General features: G+C 41.0%; 1 protein-coding gene across 2 annotated transcripts in view; it reads left to right on the top strand.

The window, feature by feature from the left end:
* The window catches only part of rab6ba (RAB6B, member RAS oncogene family a), a 63,840-nt gene that overhangs the window by 9,989 nt on the left and 38,835 nt on the right, over positions 1 to 15,016 (top strand). The window lies entirely within an intron of this gene.

The following is a 15,016-nucleotide window of genomic DNA, read 5'->3' as shown; positions in this document are numbered from 1 at the left end:
GATGAGGACCTGTTGAAGGCTAAATATTCCAGCTCACTGAGGTCAGACATTTATAGTCTAGATTAGACTGCAGCCCTGAGGATTATTTAATATTTGTTTTCCTTTTCATTCAAGAATGTAGTTGTCCTCATTGTTTACGACAACAAAGCACTTTTTTAAATTGAAATTTTACGTTTCTATTTGCATTGTAGTCTAAATAAGGGGAAAATACAAATATTTTACTTTTTTAAAAGCAAAGAGCATTTTATTTTGTTCTGACGCAGCAACAAATTGTATGTCTGCATGTTAAGAAAATAAAGAATATTTAATTTTTGCTTTTTTGATTTTCTTCAATCTTTACTTTGTATCGTGAGTATTTTGTATCATGAGCCCTGTTTCGTATTTCGTATTGTTTCGTGAGTTGATTATTTCGTTGCACCCCAACTCAGGACAAATGTGAACAACAGTTTCCAAAAATAAAATATGTCACAGGTTGGCTCAGGTCACTGTTCACAGTTCATCCATAGCGTCTACAGTCTCTTGGTGTGCTGCTCATCAGGTGCTGGCTCTCAGCTCAGAAGGCCTGGACAACACAGGCTGGCAATACAAGGCTGGAAGGATCCACATGAGGAATCGGCGATATGCTGTTGGGCCACACTACACCAGAGGGGCAATCTAATTTATGCCTACAGTAGCCGCTATATCACATCACATGAAAAAGAAATTCAAGGTCACGTTACGTTAGCCTTGCTGGCCAAGTGACAAAAATAGACACTTTAGAACAGAGTGCAAAACTGTGTTGGAAAGATTACATTTTTAGTCAGTTAATAGCCGTGGTCGTAACATTGGGCTGTTGTTACACATTATCCTTCCTCTGTAAATTTAACATTTTCTTCAAGAAGAAACTGGCATCTCTGCAGCACAGGGACTCAATTTTGGTTTCCTGCGGTGAACAATGCAAGCATCAGCACCACTGTGCATATTCCACTCAGGCTCGAGTGCAAGAAACAAATCCTGCCATCTTGCCGATTGGCAGGATTTGTTTCTTGGTTCCTCCTCATTGTACTCCTGCTCGTACAGGCAGCTGTGTACGTCTGGTTCCAGCAGTTGTAAAAAAAAAAAAAAAAATCCCATCTGGCATATGAGTTTGAAAGTTGCCTTCTTTCATGGATGTTCTTGGTCGGGTTCAACAATATCTTTCTGGGTTTCTTTGCTAAGAGTTGAGATTTTCTCACTAGAGAAATACGGACAGCGTGGCCCAAGGAAGGCTGAGTGGAGAAAAACCACATTCATAGTGTTATACTGATGATTTTGTTAAATCAGTCAAGTACTACTTTGATATTTTAGCCACAATATCATCCCACACTCCACTGAGAGACTGAATCCTGTAGTGTGATGTGGTAAATGGTGCTTATAGACCTTTAGCTTGTGGGATTTTCTTTGAAAGAGGGATTGAAGATGGTTTGTCAGTATTGACTGGACAGCAGCCTGATGTTCCAGCAGGATGAGGGAAGTCTCTGGGAGTCCAGTTTGTATTCCCTCGGCAGCATCTCTGCTGCGTTAACATTTGATAATCTAGTAGCGTCTAAAGATAACTGCTCATCACTCGTTCTATATCTCATTTGATCTTGTCAGTGAGTGTTGGACTGAGTGAAACAAGCCTCTGGCAGCTTCGATCTGCTATCGATCGTCTCAGCTGCCCGTTAATGGTGGTAATTTATCGAAGCAGCAATTTTCCAGCTTTTCTCCTGTGTCCTCTGGGCAAGGTGCCTTAAAGCACATGTGGACTTTTTCAACCTGGCCTTCTTGCCAATTATAACCATTCTGTTTTTCTTTTCTCTTGTACAAAATCTAGATGAAAATCAAGATGGGATTTAATGAAGTGGATGTTTCTGCTCTGATATAGTGCATGTAGCACACATCCCTGGACGTCACATAGTTTAGGAAAATAATGGGGGGCCAAAAAAAACAACATTGATCACTGCAAGTTTTAAAAGATCATCAAAACCACTGATGACTAATGAGGAGTCCTGTAGGTGCTGGTCTGGTGCCAAGGAATACCAAGCAGGGCAGTGGTAGCTCTATACATATGCTGCACAGCAGAGTGGGTGTGCTACAAGAGGCCCATGGGAAAGCAGAGCCTCTCTTAAACATTCTGTCTGGAATAAAACAGGATTGCAAATCTTACTGCTGCCCATTCTGCAGTTTTTTGTGTCAGTGAAAAGAGTTTGAACGCAATGTCTGATCACACAGTTTTACAAAAAACAAAAAAATGAAATAGCAGGACTGGATGCTGGTCTTCCTGCATGCCATGTTTTCTTGCAATAAATGTCGGGCAAAAACTTTAACAAGTGATTAGGGACTTTAAGAGGACCTCACATCCTTCAAATGGATTGATAATATAAATCCCATTCCCTCTAAATAGTGTATCGGGAGATGGGTGGGGCTGTTGCTTAATGTGAGGGCTTTCGAAGGAGAGACAAAATTGCATTAAAACATAATCCCAGTTGCTCGAACGGAACAGCTCAGTGAATACGATCCCCTCAGTGGAGGAAGGCTGTCATTTACCCAGCATGGGATGTGACACTTGGCTGGGTTCGGCTGGTCTCCATCAGTGTTTACCCTTTTCCGGCTATCCATATGAGCCCTCACCATGGAGCTGCTTTAGCCTGATTATAGCCTGCCCTACACTATTCCAGTCTTTGAAATGGTATTGTGTCATTCAGTTGATGATAGTTGCAGTTTTAATATTGGCTCATGTTTAAAATCTCTTCCTATTGCCATAGTGGTTACCTCCTTGCATGTTGGAGTTATCTTTCTACTACTCTGGGGACGCCATTAAGTTTTGCAAAAACCCGATATGAGCCATCCGTTTGAATGGGGTATAATGGAGCAGGGACACATTTAAAACGTGCAGGGCAGTGGGTTCTGAAAAAGAGGGCTGAGAAACGCTGTACTGAAATGTATTGTCTCATTGAGATGCCACTGCAAGCACCATGCAGAAAGTCAGGCAGGGATTTATGGAGCGAAGGCCAGCTGAACATTTATCACTCCAGTTAAGCATAGACGGAAGTATCTTCCTCAAAGAAATGAATCACTGAAGGACAACTTTATACAGCGAAACAGGTAGCAGAGATGCCACGGGGCCACTGCAGCACATGAATATTCTAATGCTTTAGCCCAGGTCAGATTGAGATGTGTACCCAGAGTGTGTGATGTTGCAGTCAGTCATAATCATCATTATCAGTGAGTGGGTGGACTCCACCATCCACTTGAATTAGTATGAATTTATAACAGTATGGTTATTACAAGTATAAGTATAATCTTTCTATCTTTATGGTGCTCATTCGGTCTGCGCACTGTGACAGAAAGAAAAACCCATCTCGGCTCTGCTTTTGTCCTCTTTGTCTCCATTCTTCCTGAAACCGGAATGATTCTTTAAAGGATGGTGACTGTTTGGATGTGTACATGTGCACTAGTCCCAAACACCCCTGTAGCTGTGGGATGGTTCAGCCTTGGAGCAAAAAGGAAGCCTTGATCTCAGAAACAATGGTCACAATGCTAGTTTTGTTTCTAATGTGGAACAAAAGATGTGAAACTAGAGACCTGAATCAAGTCAGAGTTGTGGGATCAGCCTTGAGGCAGCGTTTCTGTACTCGGCCAATCACGTCTGTTCCAAATATCAAAAGTATGTTCAATGCAATGATGTTGGTTCTTTGACAACACACTAGACACACAGACTAAATTAGCTTTCCCTTAATTCTCTTAATCCTCACCAATATTTGCCCTTTTAATTATAACTGTGGTAGCTAGGTTCGCTGCTCTGTGTGCATTACGAAATTACAACGGTGTGTCTCGGTTGAAACCAAAATTGGAGTTTGCATTTTATCTTCCTGGGTAGGCTTCCCAAGTTTAGCCTATGTATAGGAGATGCTATGTACGCAAAATTGAATTAAAGTTAATGCTTTGGTAAACCTAGTGAATTTATTCCTGTGTGGCTGCGGCCGTAATTTTAGCAGCTCAGTAAGGAATGTAACATACTGGACTGAAACAAGGGGAACGGGATTTTTTTGTTAAAAATCCAGTTAGTCTGGTGAGTAGGAAAAGAAGGATGCAGATGTTAACCACAACTGATTCAGCCTGGTAGTAAACCAAAAACCAAAACATGGTTCGTCTTTGTAGTGAAAAGAGTGAGACCTGTGCTTGAGCTGATTACTGGTTTATCGGTGCGGTTTGTGGACGTAAACTGGTTTGAATTTTGCAAACTGGTTAAAAGGGACATTGTAATTATGGCCTTTTCATGTGACCCAATTAAAAAGCAGCTTACAATATGCCAAAATCCTGTTCTAACTGTGTTGCAATGCTATTTCTGACTTACTTTGCATTAGTTATGTTTAATTGCTAATTTAGACTAATTTAGCCTCTGTGTGGTACACACGTAATATCAGGTAAAGCTTGAAGTTTGGTCCACCTGAAGCCAAAATTGTCTTTTACTTCAGCACTAATGACCTTCACTTTAAGCAGGTGGCAAATAAATTCAAATATATTTTTAAAAAAATCTCATCAAGACATGATCTAGATGTGTAGACATCGTATTTTTCATTTGTGTCCTGACAAACCAGGCTGGCTGTGAGATGATCATTTCTGAAAATTACTGCTAGTCGAAAAGTGTCACCACTGCAAAGCAAAGACCTACAGGATGTGTACATTTGAGGCTGTTTCCCATTTGAGTTTTGCTTGTCAATTGCTTAAATTGGGGGGTGTATGTGTGTGTGTGTGTGTGGGGGGGGGGGGGGGCAGCAACTATCTTTCTACCTCAGCCAAACACATTTTTTTTAAATTTCAGCACTCCCTGTTGTCCAATTTTTGTATGTGCAAAACTGTAAAATGTGCATAGAAAGCAGACATGCACAGTGTGTCTGACGATCAAACATTTCTGATTGTTAGGCTGAAAGGTTCCATACTCAGTTTGTCATCAGGTCTGGCTGCTGTGGTGTGCAAGCTGTGTGTTACTTTACCTTGGATGCAAGAGATGGTGGGACTTTGGAATGACATGTATCACACTTTCAACTCATGTTTTTGCATGTAGTGATAAGATTTGGTTGAAAGCATGGGACGCATGTTATGTCAGGTTCATACAATAGCTGTTTTAGCTCCACTGCTGCGGGTGTGAACTGATTGTACAGTATATTGGTATTCATGGCTGGTTTTCATCTGCAGTCCTCAGCACTGACAACATGATTATTTTTCCTAGCAGTAGTGACAACATATGTCTTGAAGACTCCAAGTGAAAGCAGTGCCCTCCTTTTTCTGAGAGGTTGATGTTTTTATTTCTGCAGCCTCCCAGCAGCCCTGTGCCTTGAGAGAATGGAATCTAAATTAAACATTAAAACATCAAGTTGGTCTTCTCACAAGCCCTCTGGCCTCACACAGGAGACATATGACTTCTATCTCCTTTCCCAAGGCTATTGCAAACACCACAAGAAGCTGTCACACATTGGAGAATATGTTATTGTATCCTTAATATGTATGGCTGCTGTGTCTCTTATAGTAATGTCAAACGGCTCATTACACTGTATTAGAACTAAACTGGCTTTTTGGGTGTTTAATACGTGCCTGGGAGACTTAGCCCTCATCCTTTGTGATGGCATGTTCATCCATTATTCAGAGCTATTGAATAATGGTTGTGTCGTAGCACAGGTTCATACCACAATTCCTCTACAGGTGCCTGCCATGTGACCCACATTTAAAACACATACAAAATAAAATGATATCACCTCATCTGGGCCATTATGATATGTTTGGGGTGAGAGCAGTGCATGGCTGTCCTGGTTCTCATGTGTATCAGTGGTATTCTGTGCTTGTTGCACGGGTTTTGAGATTTTACCACAGGAAGCGGTTGAAGTAAACACCCACCATCATTGCTGTGTGCTTCATTATAGTTTAGTGCAGTGCAGCAACTGGCCACACGATGTTCTCTCCCAAATATTTGAAAATCAAATTATCAGTTCTGTCATATTTTAATCTAAAATACCAGAAATAAAAATCAGATTAGTCAGCATTGAAGCTAATCATTAGTTGGTGGGGGAACATGAGGATTCCAAGACGATATCTACTCGTAATCATTTTTACTGATGATATGACTCACGACATTAGATGGAACTCTTATTAGACTATTGCAGGGATCTGCACCAAACAATTATGTTTTCTCCATTTAGAGAACTGTTTTATTATCAAAGAGAGAGCCGGTGTGTGTGTTTGTGTGTGACTGAGGAAAAGTTGCACCTTGAATGCCGTTAAGGTGAAAAAGTTCTACACAATATGAGTTGTGTCAATCTACCATTTACTTTGACACAGATTTTGCCTTTGGCAATCATTACTCTGAACCATTTTGTGATTTCTTTTTTTCTTGGATTGAAATGAATTGTTTAGCCCCAGTTGCCATCCGGATGTTTCTGCTAGCTGTAGTCGCTACTAGTGGTAGTGTAAACCCCAAAACATAGGCAGCCTCACACTTGATTGACAGCAGTTACAGGCGGTAAGTAAAACAACTGCCTGCCCAGAATTATGTCTCTTATATACAATTCTGGCTTTACTTTCATGATTTATATAATATATTTATAGAATTTAGTTTTTATTCATGATGTCAAAGAAGTATTTAACATGTTATAGGTGAAGGTGTAAGTGTTGTTGTCATTGCTAGGTCAAAGAGGGATTGGATCAATTGTAGGGAAATGCTACAACACTCTATAAGGGCTCGTTAATGCTTGTCTAATTTGTTAACTTAGACTGAAAGAAATTCATTTGGGGGCCATCTGTCGTTTGGCATTCTCCTGTGGGTTTCTGCAGGCCAGCTGCTGTGACTATGAATAAACAACCACACAGACGAAGGAGACAATGTCTCCGCCACTGGTCTGTATCTTCTCAGGGCATCCGTGCTTGCCTATCTCAGCAGGGATAATCATTATGAGCATTTCTTCCTCTCCTCCGTTCCCTCTTTCATTGATAAATATTAGATATCTGGCTCTCTGTACAGAGCTCTCATCCTTGTGTCGTGCAAAGGCAAGGCATAACACGCAGGGTTTTATTTTTATCCATCTTCTAGTGAGTAGGAGTCCGGCCCAGGGAAAAAGCATTGCCATGTTCTGATTGGCTGCCAAGCCCTCAGTATCCCATGATGCCTGCCCAGTTTACCTGGCAGCAGGGCACACAGCTTTGACATTTTTAGTTCTTCATCATCATAAACATAGAAATGTTGGAAGAGACTAGAGCCCATGCAAATGAAAACTTACAAATATTTGCTCCAATTTATTTTAATGGGGGGGGGGGTACTTTTTAAACACTTGTGTCTCCTTTTTTCACTCTTTGCTATGTACTGTAACCCACCTTTAAAAAGACTCATTCGCACAAATATAGACTCTTCATTTTCCATTGATACTGAAAGTGAGTCATAACGGTTTACACTGATTATTTTTCATCTTTCAAAGGACACTAATTTCATATCTATTCAACACAGCCGTCTACACTTCTTGAGATATCTCTGAGGGGGTTATTGGTTTCTGTTTATAATATTTGTTTCACAAATATGTATTGTATTCTTTTCCTGTCACTGATTGTGTAGGTGTACAGAGAGAATCCATAGCAAATTAATTTTATGGTTTCATACTGCACAGCTGACGGGAGGTAGCAGAGCCTAATGTGAGCCTGACTGTGTGCAGTGCACATTACACGCCATACTATTGCCTTTTGAGCTCTTAAGAGATGCCTTGATGAGATGTCTGCTGTCTGTGCTCAGCGGAGTCCTGGTGGTGAAAGTGCCGGCTCTGCAGCAGCAGGTGCTCGATTCTCCCCGTTAATTGGCCCTCATGTTGCTAACTGACTACGCTCTGTCTTTGAAGCGTCTTCCACTGGTAGAGACTTTATTAGAGTCTGCTGTTGGAGACCCACTATCCAGGATTCCTCTGCCTCTTTGACGATTTCTTCAGCTGTCTATAAGGTGAACTTATAATATACTTTATATGATGGCTTATTCAGTGTGAACACAGTGCAGCACGAGAATCAAGTCATCAGCAGTGACGATGGGGTAGGTTGTTGAACTCCTGCCCTTTATAGATGTGGACAGAGGGTGAAAGTATTTGTAACAGCAGCCAGGCAAATAAGAAAGCACAAGATTTAGACAAGAAAGTTCTGCTTCTTTTAGCGACATATTAGGGCAATAACTGCTCAATAATCCACAAACACTTTGATTTGAGCTAAAAACAAACTTAATGAAAAAATAAACTAACCTAACCCAGTGCGCGGATACGATGAAGCACAAGCGTGTTAAGTTTGTTTTTAGCTCAAGTCATAATATTTTGTGGATCACTGAGCCTACAGCTGCATAAAGAAGACGGTTTATGCCAGAAGATGCAAATGTAAATTGACGTTTTTGGACAGTTTTCAGTTGTTATCTGTCATTCGCCATTGCCTTCAAGGTAAATATACATGGCTCGTTCTGCATTCTAGAGTCACAAAGAAGGGATGCAGCACTGAAAAACCTATTTTTTGATTTTGTTTGATGTATTTCTTTAAACCTGGCAAGTACCATGATGAACAATGTAATGAGATTTTGAGCTATGATGACTACTTTCTCGTACAGGTATTACACAAATTAGATTTGTCAAAGTGTGAAGTAGTAGTCCATTCCCAAACAGTCCCATCAGATGGTTGTGTCTATTTCTGATGCAATATGTACACTTGCTCTTACTGCAGGTCTAAATTGAAAATGTGGTCAAATTGACGCACACTGCTGCACTAAGATGTTAAAGATTTAAATGGCTTATATAACCCAGTCATGTATTCATCCTCTCTGACCCCGACTGCAGCTACGTCACAGGAGAAGAATACCTAAAATGCATCAGCCATTTCAGTTTGGAGTAAAACAAAATGGGATCGCTCAAACACTGATCACAACAAAATCAGGATTTTCTCTAAGAGAGACACAGCAGGTTTTTGAATGTTGTCCCGAGAGTCAAGTGAAAATCTTTTACTTGTCAAAGGCGAGGCTCTTAATCTGGAAATAATCATGAAGAAATCACAACAAACAAGTTACACTAGCTGGACGCACGCACGCGCGCGCACACACACGCACACACACACACACACACACAAGTAAGGGGACACAGTCATTCTGAGATCTCTCTGTGCCCACCAGATTGTTTTTCTTGAAGCCAGTGTCTCTTCAATGGAATTGCTTTCAGTAGGAGTGCCATGTTTTTTACTACGCTTCAAAACCCAACAGCATGATGAGGCACTAAGCGTCTTAACTGCCCCGAGCGCTGGCTATTTTTTTCCCATTGAGGACGGCCAAGACAAATGCCAAAAACAGCACCAGTCACATCCGGCATGTGCGAATGCTGAAAAACCACAATGAAAGACTGATAGTCGACAATGCATTTCTTTCCCCACACAATCACTGGACCTCATACTGACAGGTTCTGCCTTCTCTGCATGAGGGAGGAAGTAGCAGTCTTGTGCCAATATTTTTTGCCCTCTGGGGCAATTCCACGACAGTGCCTGGCATTTTCATTTGGAAAAAGAATGCTTTGTTGCGGAGATGTAACAGTTACCGGTTATCGTGATAATCACGGTAAAAATTTTAACTGTGACGATAACTATTTTTTGATGGCTTGCTTTGAAATCACGGTAAATGAATATTGTCAGATCATCCTGCAACAGCCAGAGTTCCCAGTAACAGTCTGCCAAAGACACAGTCGCCGTGACACTGAACGTGCTGGTTTGCTTTGTAAGAGCCCTCTGAATATAACAAGGCACTGAAAGCATGTTAGAAGGCAGTGTGAGAAAGTAGTGATGGAACTTGGGAGGCGGGGGTTATTTCAGCTGTCTATGTAGACTAAATCAGAAGTCGGGGCCTATTTTGGTTTTATAAACGTGCCGAGAGACAATTTGTCGAAAGATGACAAACCTGTCTGCAGAAAATGCCGAAAGAACATTTCTGCGAAAGGAGGAAACTTGAGGAATATTCTAAGCCACCTGCACGACCACCATCATTATAGCGACTGCAAGTAAATTTAGCTACAAACGTAAGGGCTTCAAAATGGGGGAACCTGTCCTGGATTGTCTGTCTAACTTGCTAATAGTTAGTCATGTAAAAATGCAACAAGGTACAGCACATTGTAAGGTGGGAAAAGCGTGTCCTCACAGTTAGCTGGATTTGCTTGATAGCTCAGGGAGCCTACAGACATAGAACTGGGATTCACCACTGCCACTTTAACGCACGGTATCTCGTATCGACCATACAGTTCATTCACTATAGTGGATATTTTACAGAAAACACAAACAAAGAAAACCTTAGTCGGTGACAGCATCTCAGGTTGTTCAATGATGTTTTTTCTTTTTGGATTGGGTAAACTGCAGTTTTCTCTGTAAACCCACTTGCCTGTCAGCACACACCTCTGTGAGCACTTGAATGGGTTTTGTATTTGTATCTGTGGATTTTACTGTCTGACTAAAGCTGCTCATAATTAGAATCCCATCATAATCTCTAGAACAGTGTTCACTGTTCATGGCAAAGAGGATGAAAAGCTTACGAAACAGGAAACGCTCAGAAACGGAGGGCTAATTCTGAAATGTAATCAAGAATTGACCCTGTTAATCATGTAATAAATTACTGCAGCCATGAGCGTAACTGAGCTCTCTGCTTCCGCCCTTGTAATACAACTTTATTTCACAAAAACTTGGAGTTATTCTGTATCCAAAGTTAATGATAGAAAGTAGATAACACTCATGTTCAGCTTTTCAAGAAAAAAAACAATAACAACCTACTGTCACTTGGATTGGACCATACTGTGTTTCTCGGTGGTGTTAAGGTGTTAAATACACTGTTACAATACAAGTTGTTTTCTGTCACACTGTCTTTTACATCCATCCAGTTAAAAACAGCGTGTGCTCAGAATGTGGATGCCTCTTCAGATTCTGTTAGTCTCCCAGATAATGGAGTTGTAGAGGAGGCCGTGCTGTCTGTCCCTGTTCTGAGAGGTACAGAGAGTGCTGTCTCATGTTGCTCTGTGGACGAGCAGGATGAGTCAGCTGCAGGGATGCTGGTTCACACTCTCTATTGTACTGCAGGGTTGAAACTAGAGCTGCAATGATGAATTGATTATATGACTCGTACAATGACAGTTGATTGCCTATCATTTTGATGATTTAATGCTTCAGTGTTTTTTTATTTTAGGTAAAAATGTCAAAAAACTGCTGGTTCCACATTCCGAAATATAAAGATTTTCTGCTTATTTTGTCATGAATGACAGAAAGATGAAGAGGCTTTGAGTTGGATGGGAGTGTTGATGAAATGAATGCAGCATTTCTTTTGTCTGAGATGTCACTTTGGGCCCTTGAAAACTGTGCTGTGCATATTCAAGTTTACTCTCCATTTTATAGACAAAGATAGTTGTCAGATGAGTCAAGGGGAAAGGATGAGGAAAATACTGGTTATTTGCAGTCCCAAAATATTGATGATGTTCATCACTAAAAAATCCCAATAAAGTAAAAAAAAATAAAATTGTGAATTCTAGATTATACAGGTTGATGTTTTCCAATTGCTTGCTTTGTCCTACTAACATTTCAAATCTCGCATGGATCAGATTACAGTAACATAAAAATAGAAATACAGCTCTCAATAATCCCATTAGACTGAGAGTCTTGAACAGCATTTAAGTCCTTGTTTGATAAGTCACCTAAACTGTTAACATAGTATTATTTATGCTTCCCTAATGCCTACCACAGACTGTCACGTCACGTCACGTCACGTCACGTCACGTCACGTCACGTCACGTCACATCACGTCACGTCACGTCACGTCACGTCACGTCACGTCACGTCACGTCCATTTCTGTTTTTAGTGCCAGCAAATTTCACCTTTGTCATAACATCATTTCATTCTGCCCTCCTACTGGTTAGTTAGCAGACGTTACTCACATAGTGCGACTGTTACCCTAGATTTCCACACTGTCAGACTTTTTCCCAGTTCATCTTTGGTCAGTCTTTAACCTCTCTCACAGTGCAATGCGGAACCAGAAATTTTGGAGCCATGACCAGAGACACTGACATGTTAAGTCGTCTTGTGTCTGAGACGGCCCTAAATCACACAGTGTATACAAGGCTAAAGCCCGGCCCCATTTAGTACTGCACCTGTCACAACTTTCCCCTCTGGGGCTGCACTTACACAGTTTACACTGATCCCAGTGGAACGGGGTTATTGAGTTTTGAAGAAAAGGATTATTGCTTCAAAGAGGAAATTAAAGAACATTAAATCAGAAAAAGTCCTCTGATATTACCAGCGAAAATGATGACAGCCACTTCGAGATTTTAGTAGATTTAATATCAACACAACTACATTTCCCCATCCATCCATCGTCTTCCACTTATTCCTACATTAAGGGTCACGGGGGGGCTGGAGCCTATCCCAGTGTCAACGGGCGAGAGGCGGGGTTCACCTTGGACAGGTCGCCAGTCCATCGCAGGGCCAACATAGAGAGACCAACAACCTTTCACACTTACGGTCAATCTAGAGTATCAATCAGCCTGGTCCCCTCGTGATGTCTTTGGACTGTGGGAGGAAGCTGGAGTACCAGAGAGAACCCAGCAGGAACAGGGAGAACATGCAGACTCACACAGAAAGATCCTGTGCTCGAGCCAGGGCTCAAACCTGGAACCTTCTTGCTGTGAGGCCACAGTGAGGACCACTGCACCACCGTGCAGCCACTATATTTCCCCATGACTTGATAATGTTGTCAGGTTGACCATGATTTCTACATGTCATACATGATACCGTGCTAATTAAGTGTAATGATGCCACAAAGACTAAAGCTTGTAATCTCAGGGCTAAAAGCAGAATTCCACTTTCTTGCTCAACTAAATAACCCGAGATGCTCAAGAGATGCCGCTTTCATATTTTTATGGTGTATGTCGTGAAAGTAAATGAGATTTTGATCGCGTTTTGCATGTCAGTAAATCATTGCATAATGTAGCCCAATCTTCTAAATGCATTAAGTCACTTTTCATGCAAATAAGCAGATATCTGGGTGCATGTGCGTAAGTGGATCGAATTCGCTGCTCATCTGACCGCTGGAGTGGAGGAACACAAAGATAAAAACCTCCTGTTTGTATTTCACAATTTGAAGAAAACTGTCTGTCATTAGCATTTCGTTGTAGCTTTTCCGTCTTAGTTGGTTTATGACGTGTAATTACATTACGCTCCTTCAGTTTCACCCTCCAGTAGGCCTCCACCTGCCATCCGTCTGTCCCCCCAGTAATGCTTCCGATTTGAAATGGGTATGTAGCCACACAGGGTAGAGGCGACACAAAATATGATATATAGCCTGCGTGGCATCGCAAAAAAGACTAGAGAAAGCGTGTCAGATTTAGGAAGGGAGTTGTGACTTTTACTTTAAACACAAACCATGATTGTTATTTGCTTAAATGTAGCATTGAAAGTATGTAATTTCTTTTTTTGCGCATATTGTTTGTAGAAACGCATAAGAACCCATTAACATAGTATCATACTAATGTACACTGTAAGAATGTGTAAGATAATTAGATTTAGGACTTATATTAATTCTTAATTTATTTATTATTAACACATACAGAGCATCAGTAATCATCATAATCAGTAAGGATGTTAAACGTTTTATTCATCTTATAAAGAGCAGACAGAGGACAGAACTGCTCTTGGGTTTTTTTGGATCAGAAAAGGAAATATCTAAGACAGGTTTGCTGGTGGTTTGACGGACCCCTGTTTAATCAGTATATTCTGATTAATATTTCACCTAATGAGTGTTTGGTGGGTCGTGGATTATCTTCAGAGCTACTGATATCTGTTTGCCAGTCCATCTACTTAAATTGTGGGTCGAGGAACTCACAACTGAAGGCGTGCAAATTCTTGACTCTGCCATATCAGCCCTGTTTTACTTCCAAATTGACCATGGCTGAATTAGTGGAACATGTTAAATTAGCCGGTGTGTGTCTAAACTGGGACAGCTCTGCAGCTAAGTAAACTAGATGTTGTATCAATTAATTAGCCCAGGATGGTTAGCATAATCAGTGTCTGCATATCAGATCCCGGCTTGCAGATATGGAAGCCAAGTGAGGCCACACGCACTGAGGCGTCTCTGACTGCAACTCTTTCTGCAAGCAACTGCGTGCTCATTTGATGAACTGTGAATTAAAGGCAGATGATGTTTACTGCATGGGCATGTGTTTATAAAAGATTTAAATGCTTTAGTGCACTTCCTGTGCATGGAGAGTGAATTTAATTTTTAGAAATATTGGCAGTTGCACAGAAAGATGTCTGCATTTTTGGCAGGTATAAATGTAGCTTTTCTTTTCTTTAGAGTGAATGGTATTAGGCATCATACCAGTCAGGCCGATGTTACCTGACTGATGTGTCCTCGCTGGAGCACTTTGGATCAGTTCCCCTGGAGTACGAGCGATGTAAGATTCTGGCTTTAGGCCAAGCATCTGCACTTCCGCTGCACAGATACAGATTATAAGGGAAGCTGTGATTGATTGTAGCAGGCTCCCCTTGGTACAGCCACTCATTAATAATACCAATGAGGTGAAAAAAAAAAAAAATCAGAAAAGCTCCAAAGCCATCTATCAATAATTCGACCATGTCTAACCAGCCTTCTTTTCTTAAAGCGATTAATTCTGTTATAACATGCCTCATGCCTCTGAAATGATGGATTTATTATTGAATTTGTATGAAATGAGGTGGCTGCTTTCTAGTCATTTATCAGTCACATACCCAGACATAATGATTCTTAGCTGCTAAGTTGTTTTTTTTCTCAGAGAAAAAGCACAAGATTGAACAGCAATGTGAGTCTATGTCTATAGGATGTGGCAAATGTCAGAATAAACAAGAATAATTTACTTTCCGAGGGTAATACAGTACATGGTAAATGGTTTGACCTCTCCGGTCAAGATTTTGATGTCTTTCTCCCTTCTGAAATTGGGGAAGTTTGGAACAATAGCACTTTGG

Source organism: Aulostomus chinensis, chromosome 14, assembly GCF_037954235.1.
Source record: "Aulostomus chinensis isolate RoL2024-O1b breed Wild chromosome 14, RoL_Achi_v1.0, whole genome shotgun sequence".
In the NCBI taxonomy this organism is placed as follows: domain Eukaryota; kingdom Metazoa; phylum Chordata; class Actinopteri; order Syngnathiformes; family Aulostomidae; genus Aulostomus; species Aulostomus chinensis.
This window is presented reverse-complemented; position numbering and strand designations above follow the sequence as displayed.